At 37.9% G+C, this 13,946-nt stretch overlaps 1 protein-coding gene across 6 annotated transcripts in view; it reads left to right on the top strand.

The window, feature by feature from the left end:
- Positions 1 to 13,946, top strand: part of SETD9 (SET domain containing 9) — a 437,944-nt gene that overhangs the window by 228,403 nt on the left and 195,595 nt on the right. The window lies entirely within an intron of this gene.

Here is a 13,946-nt window from a genome sequence, read left to right on the forward strand (position 1 = left end):
GAAACCATACCAAATCCACTATTAAAACAGATAAAAAAAATGTCTATACCAAATTCAAGGAAAAGTAGCAACATAACACAAAGCTCTTCCAAGTATCACTGAAAGTTCCTCTCTACTCTGGTCAAACATCCACGTCAATACCATCAACTAATAATACCAATAACATTAGTACCCATTTAAACAAGTACTTCATCCAGTTTTATCATGTCAAAGATAATCCTTCCTTAATAGCTGACTGACCTCATAAAATCCCTGTCCTTCTTAAATCCTCTCCGTATCTCAGTAATCAGAAAACATCTCCAAACTCTAAAACCCACAAGTCTAGCTGCAGATAACCTTTCAGGTAAAAACATCAGAATAGCAGCAGACCTACTGGCCTGCCCAGTCTCCATATTTATCTGTTCCATTACAGAGAGCCATGTCCCAACCCTCTAGAAAAAATTTATCATCATGCACCTTCACAGAGGTGGAAATTCAACAGAATTCTCTGAGTGTAAGCCAATTACAATACTGTCTCCATCATCAAAAATCCTAGAGAATTGTAATCCCACACAAATCTCTCAAGCACCTCACTGCCAACAGTCTCATTTTGCAAACACAACATGGCTTTCATCCAAGTCATAACACTACAGTTGCCCTTCTGCATTCCACCAACACAGTCATCATAGAAATGCAGGTCACTGAGCCTCATCCATCTTCCTTAAATTATTCAAAATATTTCATATTTCTCTTTGCACCAACTCAAAGACTTTCCCACTTTTAGCTTCTACATTTCTTCTATAATTGTCAGCACTCAATTGCCCTCCTCCAGTTTTCTTTTCCCACTTGAAAAAGAACAGTGTTAAAGATGTACCCAGGGTTTGGTTGGGTATATTTGCCATTTCTTTCTTGAAGATCTTGGTCACTTTAGGTTAGAGACTACCCTTGTTTTACTTTTGCAGCAAATTAAGTATTTACTAATATTTAAAGAGGTTTTACACTCTTGTTTTTGTTTAGTTTGCATATTACTCATCTTCTAAATCGAGGCCTTTCTTTACACCATTTTGGGCCAGTCGACATTTGTGCTCCTTTTGTTTAGGTTAGATACAGTTTTTTTTCTAAGTGTATGTTCAAACATTTTTTGCAGTTTATGGATTGTGCTTTCACTTTGGAATAGTTACAGTGTGACATTTTCTGCTTTGTTATAGTAATGAAGTATTTCTTAGGCAGAATTGTAGGCTGTAGTCATAAAGGTTACTACAAAGTGTACACTCTGTGCACACTTAGTGTATCCTTCCTGAGTGAATAGACAGCACAAGCATTGTGGTAGGTCTGTTCTTGAATTTCTTGAAGTTCTTTTGCATACATTCTGTGGTAACCTTTATAAATCTGGCCTTTTTTTTGTTTAGATTTGTTACATATCATGGTGTCTTTGGGATTCAAGAAATATACAAAAAGGTGGTATAAAATCCTGCCTTAGGACAGACATAGTTTATGCATAGTGTGCTTGAGGGCTCCACATCTTTCATAGGCTTAAAAAATTTGCAAGTCCTTCGATAAAAGGACTCTTTGTGATAGAAAATATAAGTTAGTTCTCAGGGGTCTTTTACCTAGGGATTAAGAAGAGGAGGCCTCTTCTTCCTTTAAGGCACTCTTCCAGAAACCCAAGATTGGGCTTAAATATAGACATGAGGGTATCTTTCCCATGTGTTTTATCCTCTTTTAGAGGTTTGAGAATGAAGATTAAAAACTAGAAACTTCCAAGATGGCTGCACATTGAGTTACAGCTTAATTCTAGCTCTGTCAGTGTGAAAAGAGAAACTCAGCAGAGAAAGCCAGTGGACTTATGTTTCTGGATACATTTCAGTAATTGACTAGTAAGTGCACTGCCTGGATGCCAGTAAAAAAGAAATACAGAGGACCTGAAAGAAGATCTGCTAGAAATGGTGAGGAAAAAACACTGACTGGGAAGAGTACTACAGCTGTTCAGCAAAAAGCAGTGCAAGCTCCAGATATGACTTCCAGTAACCTACAGGAAAATATAAGGCAACTGCACACAGGCCTAATCAAAATAAATGAAACACTGATTGTGTATATCAACTCAAACAATAAAAGGCTGGAAAGATGGAAGAAGCTTTAAACAGATATTCAGATGAGGTGATAAAACGTAAAAATTCAGAGGCCAAAATGAATAAAATGCTAGCTGAAAATTATACTGTTCAAGAAGAGATGTTTCAAACAATAATAGAATTAGAGGACAGAGCACTTGGGGAAAAATCTGAGATTTTCTGCTGTACCAGAGAATCTGAAAGGAGCAGACTGTATTGATTTTGCTAAAGCACAAGTAAGCAACTGGACTGGTATTCCACAGCAGGAGTTGTTAATTGAAAGGGCACATGGTATATATGCTGTAAACCTGGCTCTGAGAAAACAACCTAGACCTTTAATAGTAAAGATGCAATCCTACCAGCAGGAGTTGATTCTGACAAAAATGTGGCAGAAGGACAAAGTAGTAAAAGTGGGAGACAGCAGAGTATTTGTGAAGAACTGTACACCAGGCAGAAGAGGAGTACATTTATACCACTACTTGGGGAATGTTGAGATGCAGGTGTGAGATTCAAACTGCTGTACCCAGCTGTCTTCAAAATATTCTTCCCTGGAAGGACAAAATCATTTTTGGTGCAGTACATGCTAAGGAGGAAATACAAAAGTTTGTTCAATAAAATAGTAAGCTGTGAAACAAAAGGAGATTCTCCTTCTTGTTCTTCTGGTAATAAAGACCATAGAGAGACTATGCCAGTGAAACATTTTCCAATGATTCAACAGAAAATGCTTAAGAGAAGGAAAAAAAGCACAAGGGTTGACTAGAAGAATTGAGAGTACGTTGGAAATGAAGGAGAGAAAGGATTTGGGAGATGAACAGGAATAAAACCAGTAACTTGGAAATTGACAAACATGGGATTACAAAGCAATAATTATATTTGTGAAACATGACAGAACAAGGAAATTTGGAAATATTGGATTTTTTTGACTTTGTTAAAATTGTTGGGGATTCTAAAGCATATGTCCTACTCCATGTCATTAATATTCAGAAAAAAATACTTAGGAGAAGTGAAGAGGATGGAGAACATTATATGCAAGTAAAACAAGTTTTTTTCTTAACAGTAATATTTTCTAGTGCATGATTGCTTTGCATGTAGTAATGTAAAGTTTTTTCAGTTATTTTTAAGTGTAATAGGGATATTAATGTAAACAGTTGCTCTTGTTTTTTTCTCCATTCTTTCTTTCTCCTTGTTCAGTTTTAAGAAATTTAGGCAATGCAATGTTAAGAAAAGAATAAACATCTGGTCAAAAGATCATGACAAAAGAAAATTGATGTACTTTTTCTCATTCTTGCATATGGGAATGATTGGATTAAGGTCTTTAGTTTGATCAAGTGATAAGTTTTAAGAGAAAGCGCATAAATGAAAAAGGAATATTATAAAGCTTTTACTAACAAATAAATGTATGCTTAGTAGCAACTCTGTAGCTGGTCAATCTGATAAAGAGAAATTGTTAGGGAATAATGTTTTCTGAAAGCATTCAAACGTTTTCCCATCTCGGAGATCTATAAAGATAAGACAAAACCAGACAACACTTAGTAGAAGCACAGGCTGTACCATGCCTCTTGGCATGGATAACCTTTATTTTAGGTTAACCCAGGTCTATGAGTGTGGCTGTCTGTCTGGGATACTTGTTCCTGTTAGGAGAGTGAAACGTCAATATTTGAAAATGTACATAGTTTTGTGTGTTAATATTACGTTAATAGTTTTTTTGGGGTGTTTGTGGTGTGTTTATTTTTTTGTTTGTGGGATTTCAATAAAACAAAACGTTCTGTAAGACATGACATAGGCTCAAATGGATATGACAAGAAACAACTGTATAAACCTAATCAACCTGCTAAATAGGGTATGCATATAACAGCACAACAATGGTTTCTATAATGCCTTTAAATGTCAGTGGTCTCACAGATAAATACAAAAAAGAAAGAATACTAAACTATATTAAAATGTAGAGTGTAAATAGCTATGCTACAGGAGAAACACTTGTAAAGAACTGAACGTTTGAATTTGATAAAGAAATGTTTTCAGAGTGGTTAATCAGTGGAATACTTGGGACAAAGGAAATGAGTAATACTTATATTACATGCAAGAGGAGCTCCAGTAGTGATAGAAGAGGATAAAAAAGATGATAATGGTAGAGTTGTAGTACTAAGGGGATACTGGCAAGGGAGGAGGATTACACTGGCATGTATTTATATTCCACCTAAAACTACTATAATGGAGCTTAAGAAAATTCTGGGGAAAGAATCAGCTTTCAGCAAGGAATATTACTTATAGGTGGGGGCTGGAATTTCATTTGCAAAAGTGAAGATGTGTCTTGGGGGCCTAGAAGGGAAAATATAACAGAGTAGATTTTTGAAGAAATTTATGAAAATATTTGGCATGGAAGATGCAAATTCAATACTAGGAGTGCAGAGTGAATTTACATATTGTTTCCCAAGATACAAGAGTTGGACTAGGCTAGACAGAATTTAAATTTCACAGGAACATGTGCATTTAATTGAAAGTCTCAATATGCACCCAATAACTATTTCAGATCATGCACCAATAATAACTAAAATTATAGTATAATGAAATAAATATGAGACACTAGTGCTTTCCCACCTATCTGTTGAAAAGAAATTAATTTAAGGAATGAGTACTGGAAATTATTTAGGAGCCATTAGAAAAGATAGAAATTTCTTCTGAAAATATAGCTAGGAAGTGGGATAAAATTGAAGTGGAGTTTAAAAATAGGGTGGAAATAAAAGAAAAGGAGATATGGTTAAGAAGTAACAAGAATTATTTAGGGGACTAAACATTTTAAAGTATTGCATGGAGTCTATAACAAGTTAGATAACAAGAGATCCTGTAGAGGTATTATAAATATTTCAGAAATTCTGTGAAAGTCTGTATAAAGCAGATAAATATGGAAATCAAGAAAAAGTATAAATGGAAATGTTTATGGAATAATTAAATATGCCAAGGTCAGAGGTAGATGTGGCTCAATAACTAATAGTTGGGATTGAAGGGGATGAGATAAAAATGGTGATATATAACCAATCCACAAGAAAGCCCCCAGGAATACATGGTATTCCTGTAGAAGTTTGGGAGCTATGAGGGGAAAAACTAATAAAGACCTGGAAGGTTTTGTTTAATAGTATTTTAAGAGGAGGAGAAGTACTAACATCTTGGAAGAAAGTGGTGGTAGCTGTAATACCTAAAGAGAGTAAAGACCCATCAGATGCAGCTTCATACAGGCCCATTTCTATGCTGAAACAAGGCTTCTGAACATACAGCAAGTGCAACAGCAAAAAAACACCCAGATAAGCAAACCAACAAATTTGGCCAGCACTAAGATTGTGAGATAATCACATTTATTTATTTATTATAAAAGCAACCCAAACAAATAACTGCATAATAATGCAGCCCACACATCAAAACAATAAACAGACCAGTTTTAGCATAGTAGCCTTCATCATTGTTTAATAAACCACAAAACACAACTGAATAAATATCAACCTGTCCAACCTATTCCTGCTGTGATTGGATAATTACAAATGTTCATTAAGACCTGGTGGGAATAACCCTCCAAGTTTAATGATCCAATTATTTTCCCTTTTGTTTAATAAATTATGCCAACCAGCTTTACTATTATTATCCCCTACAATTTTGTCGATAATCACACATGTAAATGTGCAGTGGGATGTTTAATGCTGTTTTTAGGTTCATAGATTAGTACTAAGCTAACTGCCCTTGTGAGCCATTTTAAGCCTAGCCAATTATCCCTTGTCAGACTCGAACCCCGCACCTTGTGTTTGTAAGGCAAACACCTTAACCATTAGGTCACCCTCCGAACACTGTTTGATATTCGTTTATTCCTAATATCATTAAGGTGTTCTGAAATCTGCATTCTAAAAGAACATGAAGTCTGTCCCACATAGAAGGCAACGCTTGTACGTGTGGCTAAATAAATAATCCAGTCTGTACTGCAGTTACCAAATATATGAATATCATAAACTTTGGGAGTATTCCTGCTAGTAAATTGTTTGCTCTTCAGTACATACCTACAAGACGTACAATGACCACAAGGAGCACAGCCACCCAATTTCCTCCCATCAGTCATTGTTTGATTTAAATTCCTGTGATGAATTCTAATCTTATAATGATTGGAAAATCCACCCAATGTTTTGCCTCTTCTAAATGAAATACTATACTAAACCATGGTTATAAAGTGTTTATCTATATTGGCTAAAAGAATGGCATAAGTGATGCCAAAATTGATAGATATGGATCTGTGTGATTTTGTGGAGGGGAGGCAAACATTTGACAACATTAACAGAACACTGATGATCCAGAGGGAATCAGAATGTAAGAAAATACCACTGTTGTTGATGGGTCTTGATGCAGAGAAAGCATTTTTCAGAGTAAGCTGGGATGTTATGAGCAGGGCAGTGGAAGCATTTGCATTCTCTGATAAAATTATAAGGTTGATTAGGAGGATATATGAGGGATCACATGCAAAAATGTAAGTGTGTTGGTTCCTCTCTGATGATTTATGTTTGAGCAGAGGAACCAGGGAGGGACATCCTCTTTCCCTTTTGTTATTTGCATTATATTTAGAATCATTGGCAAAGAAAATAAGGGACACAGAATTTCAAGGATATAATGGGATATAATCGGTATAGTCGTCCAGAAAAGCTGGCTCTATTTGCAGATGGTATCATTTTATACCTGATAAAATCAGAAAAGGACATTTCAGTGTTGTGGAACATTTTGAAAAAGTTTCAGATCTTTTCAGGATACAATACTAATGAAACTAAAACAAAGGCAATAGCTGTCAGTTATGTACCCACACATGAATTGGTTTAGCAATATCCATATTTATGGGTACATGCTACAATGAAGTTGTGATGCCCGTGCACTGGCCCAGTAATCAAGGAGCCTTAATCCTCACCACTAGCACCAGTGAGGGGCATACATATTGGGAGGATGACAAGTACACACACAGTAAAGCACAATTTCCCTTAAGAGCACACAGAGATCACAGTCAGTCTAGGGCTTGTTTCTCCCTCTCTCTCCAGATCCCCAATAAGACTTCCCACTGGCACAGCTATAGGGTTAAGATCTCAGCGAGTGGTCAAGGCAAAACCTCCAACACCCTCTCTGTCCAACCAGTGCTTCGTGTCTCTGCCCAAGTAGCTGACACACACTCCTGGGAAAGGCTGGCACAGGTTTACTAGCTATGCCCCCTTCTGCTCAGACTAAAAGGTAGTTATCACTGCCATCAACCAGCTCGTTATCAGCTACTATAAGGCCCTTACAAAGAGTGACCAATTTTACTGTGTAATGTTACTATTATCTAAATGGAAAATGTAACCAAGACTAAGGCTATTTAGGAGTGGCCTATATAGTGTCACCAAATACATATGCAAGTACTCTAAGAGCTTAAATATATCTACACAAACCAGTCACAATTAAAAGGTTTAAATATATTTAATAATAAATAATTAAAAGAACAAGACAATACTCAATAACTCAACACAGTGACTACAGAGTTCAGAATCACAGGACATATTTTAAAACAACATGCAGGACAGTCTCAAATAAATACAGAAAACATCTAAACTAATCTTCACTATATTCCTTTCTATTTCTAAAAGAAATCACTGTACCCTAGTTACTTACTATTAGCAAGACAAGTGCTGATGAGAGGACGTTTCCAGGTCCAAAGACAAATACAAAATGCAGTCTCTGAGAGGGTTCCCAAATTAATATCAAAACATTACTGCTGGGTCGGCTGGATGACATCACTCTGTCACCTGACCTCAGTTACCAGGCTAACAGAAACCAACATCTCTGTGTCAAAAATACTTCTCTCTCAGATGTGCAGCTGCTAGGAAGTCGCAGAGCAATGAAAACACTTTACATTTGAAACCTAGTAATTATTTCTGTTTCAAGGCAATAGGAAAAATGTCTAGCTCTAGACATCCTGTCTCCTTATTGCATTAACTAACCTCCTATAGCACATCATAAAACACTGAACGTTTCAACTTATTTTCTTGAAGTTTTGCAAGTTAACTCTGTATGTTCCAACTTCTACTATTAAAACATACATTTTCATAGGTATATAGTTTATATACATTTCTGTTCTTTTTCAGTAGGGTACACTGTGGTTACATTCTTGAAGCTCAGTACATAACATACAGTTCAACACACATTTCTGCACCAGTAGTTTAATATACACATAGCATATAGTTCTCTTACATTTGTAAGAGAAGCATATGAATCACATTAATATTCACAAATGACATATGATTATTTACAAAATTCCAGATGCTGGGCTGGCAGTGTCAAAGAAGTACTTAGAAGTATGCATTAAAAATGATTCTGTTCTGATGTGGCAGCTGAGGATATGTGGGAAGAGACTAAACAAAAGATAATACAAAAACTGAGAAATTGGAAGCTCTGTTAAGCAGTTAAAATGTTTTAGTCCCTTTAGTCTTATACACAGGTCAGGCATATTTTTATCAACCAGAGGAGAAGATGTGGGTAGCAATTAATAAAGAGCTGAAGGATTTTATCTGGGAGGGGAATATGGCAAGAGTCAAGTGGGATAAGATGATTCTTCCAATAGAACAACGTGGATTGGGATTACCCAATTTGAAGGGATATTTCAGAGCTACACAGTTAAGACTCCTATACATAGCACAAGCAGTAAGCTATAATTCAAACTGGAAAGGTATGATGATGAAACGGGGAGGTCAAGAAACAAGGAGAGACTGTGATTTTGGATACAAATCTTTAAGGAGAATAACGTTAATCATACAGAATATTATATTCATAAAGTAACAAAGTATTCTAAGAACTAAGCCAATGCAGGAGTGGAGAAAGGTGATTCTACCAATAGGGATGACTGCTTTTAAGGATGCAGACAAATAGCAAGAGGGGGTGAAAATTTATTGGAGAAAGCTAGCAAAGGAACTAAGGTATTGGGAGCAAATAACTAGGGAGGGGAAAGGTAACAGAATGGGAAGACGCCAAGAATTTATTTGGACTGCAAAGTTAGAGATTGCCTTCGCTATTAAGGATTAATATCAGAATATGGGCAAAGAGAAAGAAATCGGGGGGGGGGGGGTCCTAAATGAAAGAACAGCACTAGTAGAATTTTTAGTATAATCTAGAACATAATCTGCTGTTTAAAATTAAATAATTAATAGAGTATGTAAAATATTGCATAATAACTATTAGATTCAATCAGAGTAGGTTAGAAAGGATTGGGAAGAGAGACTGGCTAAGGAAATCACAAAGAAACATCATCATCATCAACCCCCCTTTCCTATTTCTCTATATGGCTTTGGGGTATTGTATTAACTGTTGCCATTACTGTCGATTCAGTGCCACACTCGTGCCTTCTTCAACACTCATGCCTGACTGTCGCAGATCTTTCACACAATCCATCCACCTCTTTGCTGGATGTCCTTATTTCCTCTTACCCTCTTCCTGTCTTTCCCAAATCTTCTTAATCAGACTGTCTTCTGTTTTTCTGCATGTGTCCAAACCACCATAATCTGTTCTGTTTGATATTTCCTGCAATTGGAGCTACTTTGGCTTCTGCTCTTATGTGTCTTCTGGTCTTATGTCCTAATTTCCTCAGCTGTCCCACAGTGTGCTTCCTACCACCCTTCTCAGGCACTTTATTTCCATCACCTATAGCTTCCTCATCTGCTCTGCCTTTACTGCCCAGGTTTCTGTACCATACCGTAGTACTGGTTGCACCACAGTCTTGTACACCTTCCTTTTCAGCTTCTTTGGCATTCTTCTGTTATAGACTACACCTGAGACTCTATGCCAGTGGACTGCAGCCCCTCTGATTCTAGCTTTGATCTCTTCATTCAGACTTCCGCTCTCCTCAACTACCCCTCCCAGATACTTGAAGCTGTTTACCTGTTCCACTGTCTTCCCTTCTATCTCAGTTCTCAGCTTCTTCTGATTTCCCCAGTTTGCTGCAATTACCAGTGTCTTATCTGTGCTTAGTTTCGTCCCATGTGCCTTCAGTTTTGCATTCCATTCCCCTATCCTTTGCTGAAATTCTTGCTCAGAGTCTGCCTGTAATGCCACATCATCTGCATACAGTAACTTTGTTGATCTGTCCCCTCTAGCATGTTTGTTGATGTAGTCCATCACCAGTATGAACAGCAGTGGGCTCAGAGTTGAACCCTGGTGTACACCCACTCCCACTGGGTGCCCTCTGTGAGACCAAACACTGTTCGTGCTTGAGTCATTGCATCCTTGTACATAGCCTGCACTAATTGTATCAATGTTTCTGGAATTTCGAACCACCATAGTAGTGCCCACATCAGCTTTTTGGGGACCTTGTCATATGCTTTCTCCAAGTATAGGAATGCTCATTTGGACTCTTTCCTCAACTCTACCTTCTTCTTAACTGTCTGTCTCACTGCAAACATCGGTCAGTTGCACTGCTTCTTCATCTGAATCTGAACTACTCATCTCCCATCATACATTCTACTACTTTGTGTATCCATTTATCAATCGCCCTTTCCAGACCTTTCATGCAATGTGATAGGAGTTTGATGCCTATGCAGTGCACACAGTTGTGGATGTCCCCTTTGTTCTTGTACACTGGCATGAGTATGCTTATTCTCCAGTCATTTGGGATATGCCTTTCTCTCCACACTGCTATGAGTACCCTCAGGAGCCATTTTCTCCCTGTCTCACCCAGCATCTTATCATATCTGCTGTGACCTCATCCGAACCTGCTGCGTTCCCTGACTTCATTTTACTTAGTGCTATTCTTACTCCTTCTAGGGTGGGCTCCTCCTCTTCTTCTCTCATTATAGGCTCTTTCTGGGACAGTATAGCTTCTGTGGGGTTTTCTTCATTTAGAAGCTGCTGGAAATACTCCTTTCATCTGCCTTTGATGTCCTGTGGACTGGTGAGCAGGTTGTTGCTGGGTATCCCTTATGAAGGGTGTCTGACTATCATGTTTATCTTTCTGTCTTTGCCTTGCAACCTGATATTGTTTCTTTGTACCACCTACTGAATCACTTTCCAGAATTTGGTAGAGTGCCTCTGATGTCTTATTCTTTGCTATTGCAACTCCTGTCTTAGCCAACCAGTGTTCCTTCCTAGCCTGGGCAGTCTTTTCCATCTCCCATGTTTTCCTGCACTTGTTCTTTCTTTTGATCACTTCTGGACTTCTGCATTCCACTACCAGCTTTTCTTGTGTACCTTATTTCTATACTAGGCTTGGCCACATATCTGTTCTGTAGTCCTAACACATGCTGTTTTGAGGCGCTGCCATTCTTTTTCAACTCCACCTATTTCCTCCTTTTCTTGGGGTGCTATAGCCCTGAGTAATTTCTTGAACTGCTGTACTTTCTCTCCAGTCAACTTCCAGGTCTTCAGCCTGGTCTTTGATGACCTTAGAGCCTTCTCTGACCACTGCTTGCAGCTTATTGTGGCAACCAGTAATTTATGCTGTGGGACGATTGTTTCATAACTTTGCAATCATAGATTCTACCCCAGTGCCTTCTCCTTACTAGGAGATTACTCTTGTGTGTGAGCTTGTGACTCTCTCTTTCCGAACCATGTGTTGGCTACTATCAAGTCATTTGCCAGACAGAAGTCTCAAATGGCTTCTTTATTCCTGTTGCCACACCTATGTGGAGCCAGGCAGTCCTCGTATCCTGTTCTGTCTGTCCTATGTGCATTCAAGTCACCCATTATCAACACCAATTCATGTTGTCCTGCTTTATCTAGTAGGTCCTGCAACTGCTGTCTGAATGCACTCTTTTCCTCACTATCACAACCCTGCTGTGGAGGATAGGCTGAGATTATGAATACTGCCCTATCATTACACCGGAGTCTGATTGCCATGAGTCTGTCATTAATTCTGATGATATCCCTCACTGCCTTCTGAAGCCTCTCTCTCACCACAATTCCCACACCATTTGTAGCCTGTCCCACTCCTGAGTAGTAGACTCTGGATCCCAAGCCAAGTGGCTTTGCTGCAGTGCCCTTCCATCTTGTCTCTTGGATACATAGAATGTCCAGCCTCATCTGTATCATCATGTATTCCACTTCCAAGCTGCGTCCTATCAGTGAAATACATTGTGTAACAATTCACAGTTCATGTTTGGCAGGTTGATTAGTTTTACGTCCAGCTTTCGCTCAACAGAGCTATAACCCATTCTGGGCAACTAGACACTGGCCGGCCAGTAGCTTATTGACCCATGGCTGCTGGGCTTTATGGTAGGCACATACTGGCCAATAGGGGTACATACACCTCTCCTACCATTAGCTTGGGTCCCTGGTGTAGGTCGAAGTAGGCTAGGTCCTCAACCCACTTATTACCAGTAACTACCCATGCCCATTTTGGCGACATTAGTCAACATGACTGAATCACCTAGAGCCATATTTTATGTATGTATGTCTCCCAAATATGCAACAAAATCTAGATTTAGGATTTTTGCTTGGAAATGTTTGCATAGGTATTTTTATATCCCAAGTAGAGAATGTAATGAGCTGGCAGAATTTTGAAGATTCCCTGCAGTCTACTTTATCAGAGATACTGGGTGAACAAATTGTTGAATCTAGGGAAATTAGTTTTCTGAGCTATGATACAAAATCAGGATTGTTTATACATAGTAAGGCTTTGCTGAGTCTAATTGTGGTGGCTGACAATAAAAGCAATCACTAGAAAATAGAAATCAAAGTCTAAAGCAGCATTACTAGAAGTAGTGAATATAGTAACTGAGATAAAACAACTGGAATTGGGATCTTTTGAAAAGGGTAAGAGCAAACTGCATATGAAAAATGGGAACAATACATACGGGGAGGAATGAAGTTTAAAAGAAGTCAGGATTTGAATGAGCTATGTAATGTTTGACTGACAATGATTGGGTAGATTATAAGTGGTGTATAATGTTTGCAACTGAAATTATGTCAATATAGTTTGTGATGTATAATGCTTGCAACTAAGACTGGTTTGTTTTAATTTATATAAATGTATGATTGTCTATGTCAAAAGTGGTAATTTAATAAATATATTTCTTGTTTAAAAGCTATGAGAGACTTTTTTGTTAGCTGTCTAATTTTTATCTGGTGTCTCAAGTGGAACTTTGGATTTATTGTAAATAATCATGTCTTGTTTAATCTACAAAACATTATTCAAACCCTAAGCATCTAGATCACATTTAAGTTTATTTAAATGCCTAATCCCAGGTACTATACATATCAAAATAAATAATGAATAAAACATAAAAACAGTGTAAACCTTAAACAGACCATAAATATTCTGTATTATATCCTAATTATGCTAACAAAAGGGGGTCTGTATCACCATATCGAATGGTGATAATGCCGAACGCCGAAAATATTGAAAGTTCACGAGAACGAACTTGCTATTTTGCAGGGCTGCACCCCCCACACCCCCCTGCTAAATATATATTCCAGCTCCGAGGTCACACTACAGTGAGGAAAGGGCAAATATCCCAATCCTCACTGTACCGTGACCCCAAAAACACAAATTCGTTCTCGTGAACTTTCAATATTTATGGCATTCGACATTATCACCATTCGATATGGTGATATAGACCCACAAAAGGGAGTATCAGATGCAATGCCTGGATGATCACAGGCAGTTAACATTTAATTTGTGTAGAACCAAGGATATGAGGAATGATTCACACCTTTTGATTTCCTTTACTAACACTAGGCTGAGGGATGTGTCAGATATCACGTTAGCAAAATGGTTGACAGATTAGGTTCATAAGTTTATAGGTAGGTACTAGGCTATCAGCCCGAGGGCCTACGTAAGCCTAGCCAACAAGGTTCCCAAGAAAGTTATTTTCCTGTGCCACT

Source organism: Protopterus annectens, chromosome 2.part2 (genome assembly GCF_019279795.1).
Source record: "Protopterus annectens isolate FY-2018-M chromosome 2.part2, PAN1.0, whole genome shotgun sequence".
Taxonomy (NCBI): domain Eukaryota; kingdom Metazoa; phylum Chordata; order Ceratodontiformes; family Protopteridae; genus Protopterus; species Protopterus annectens.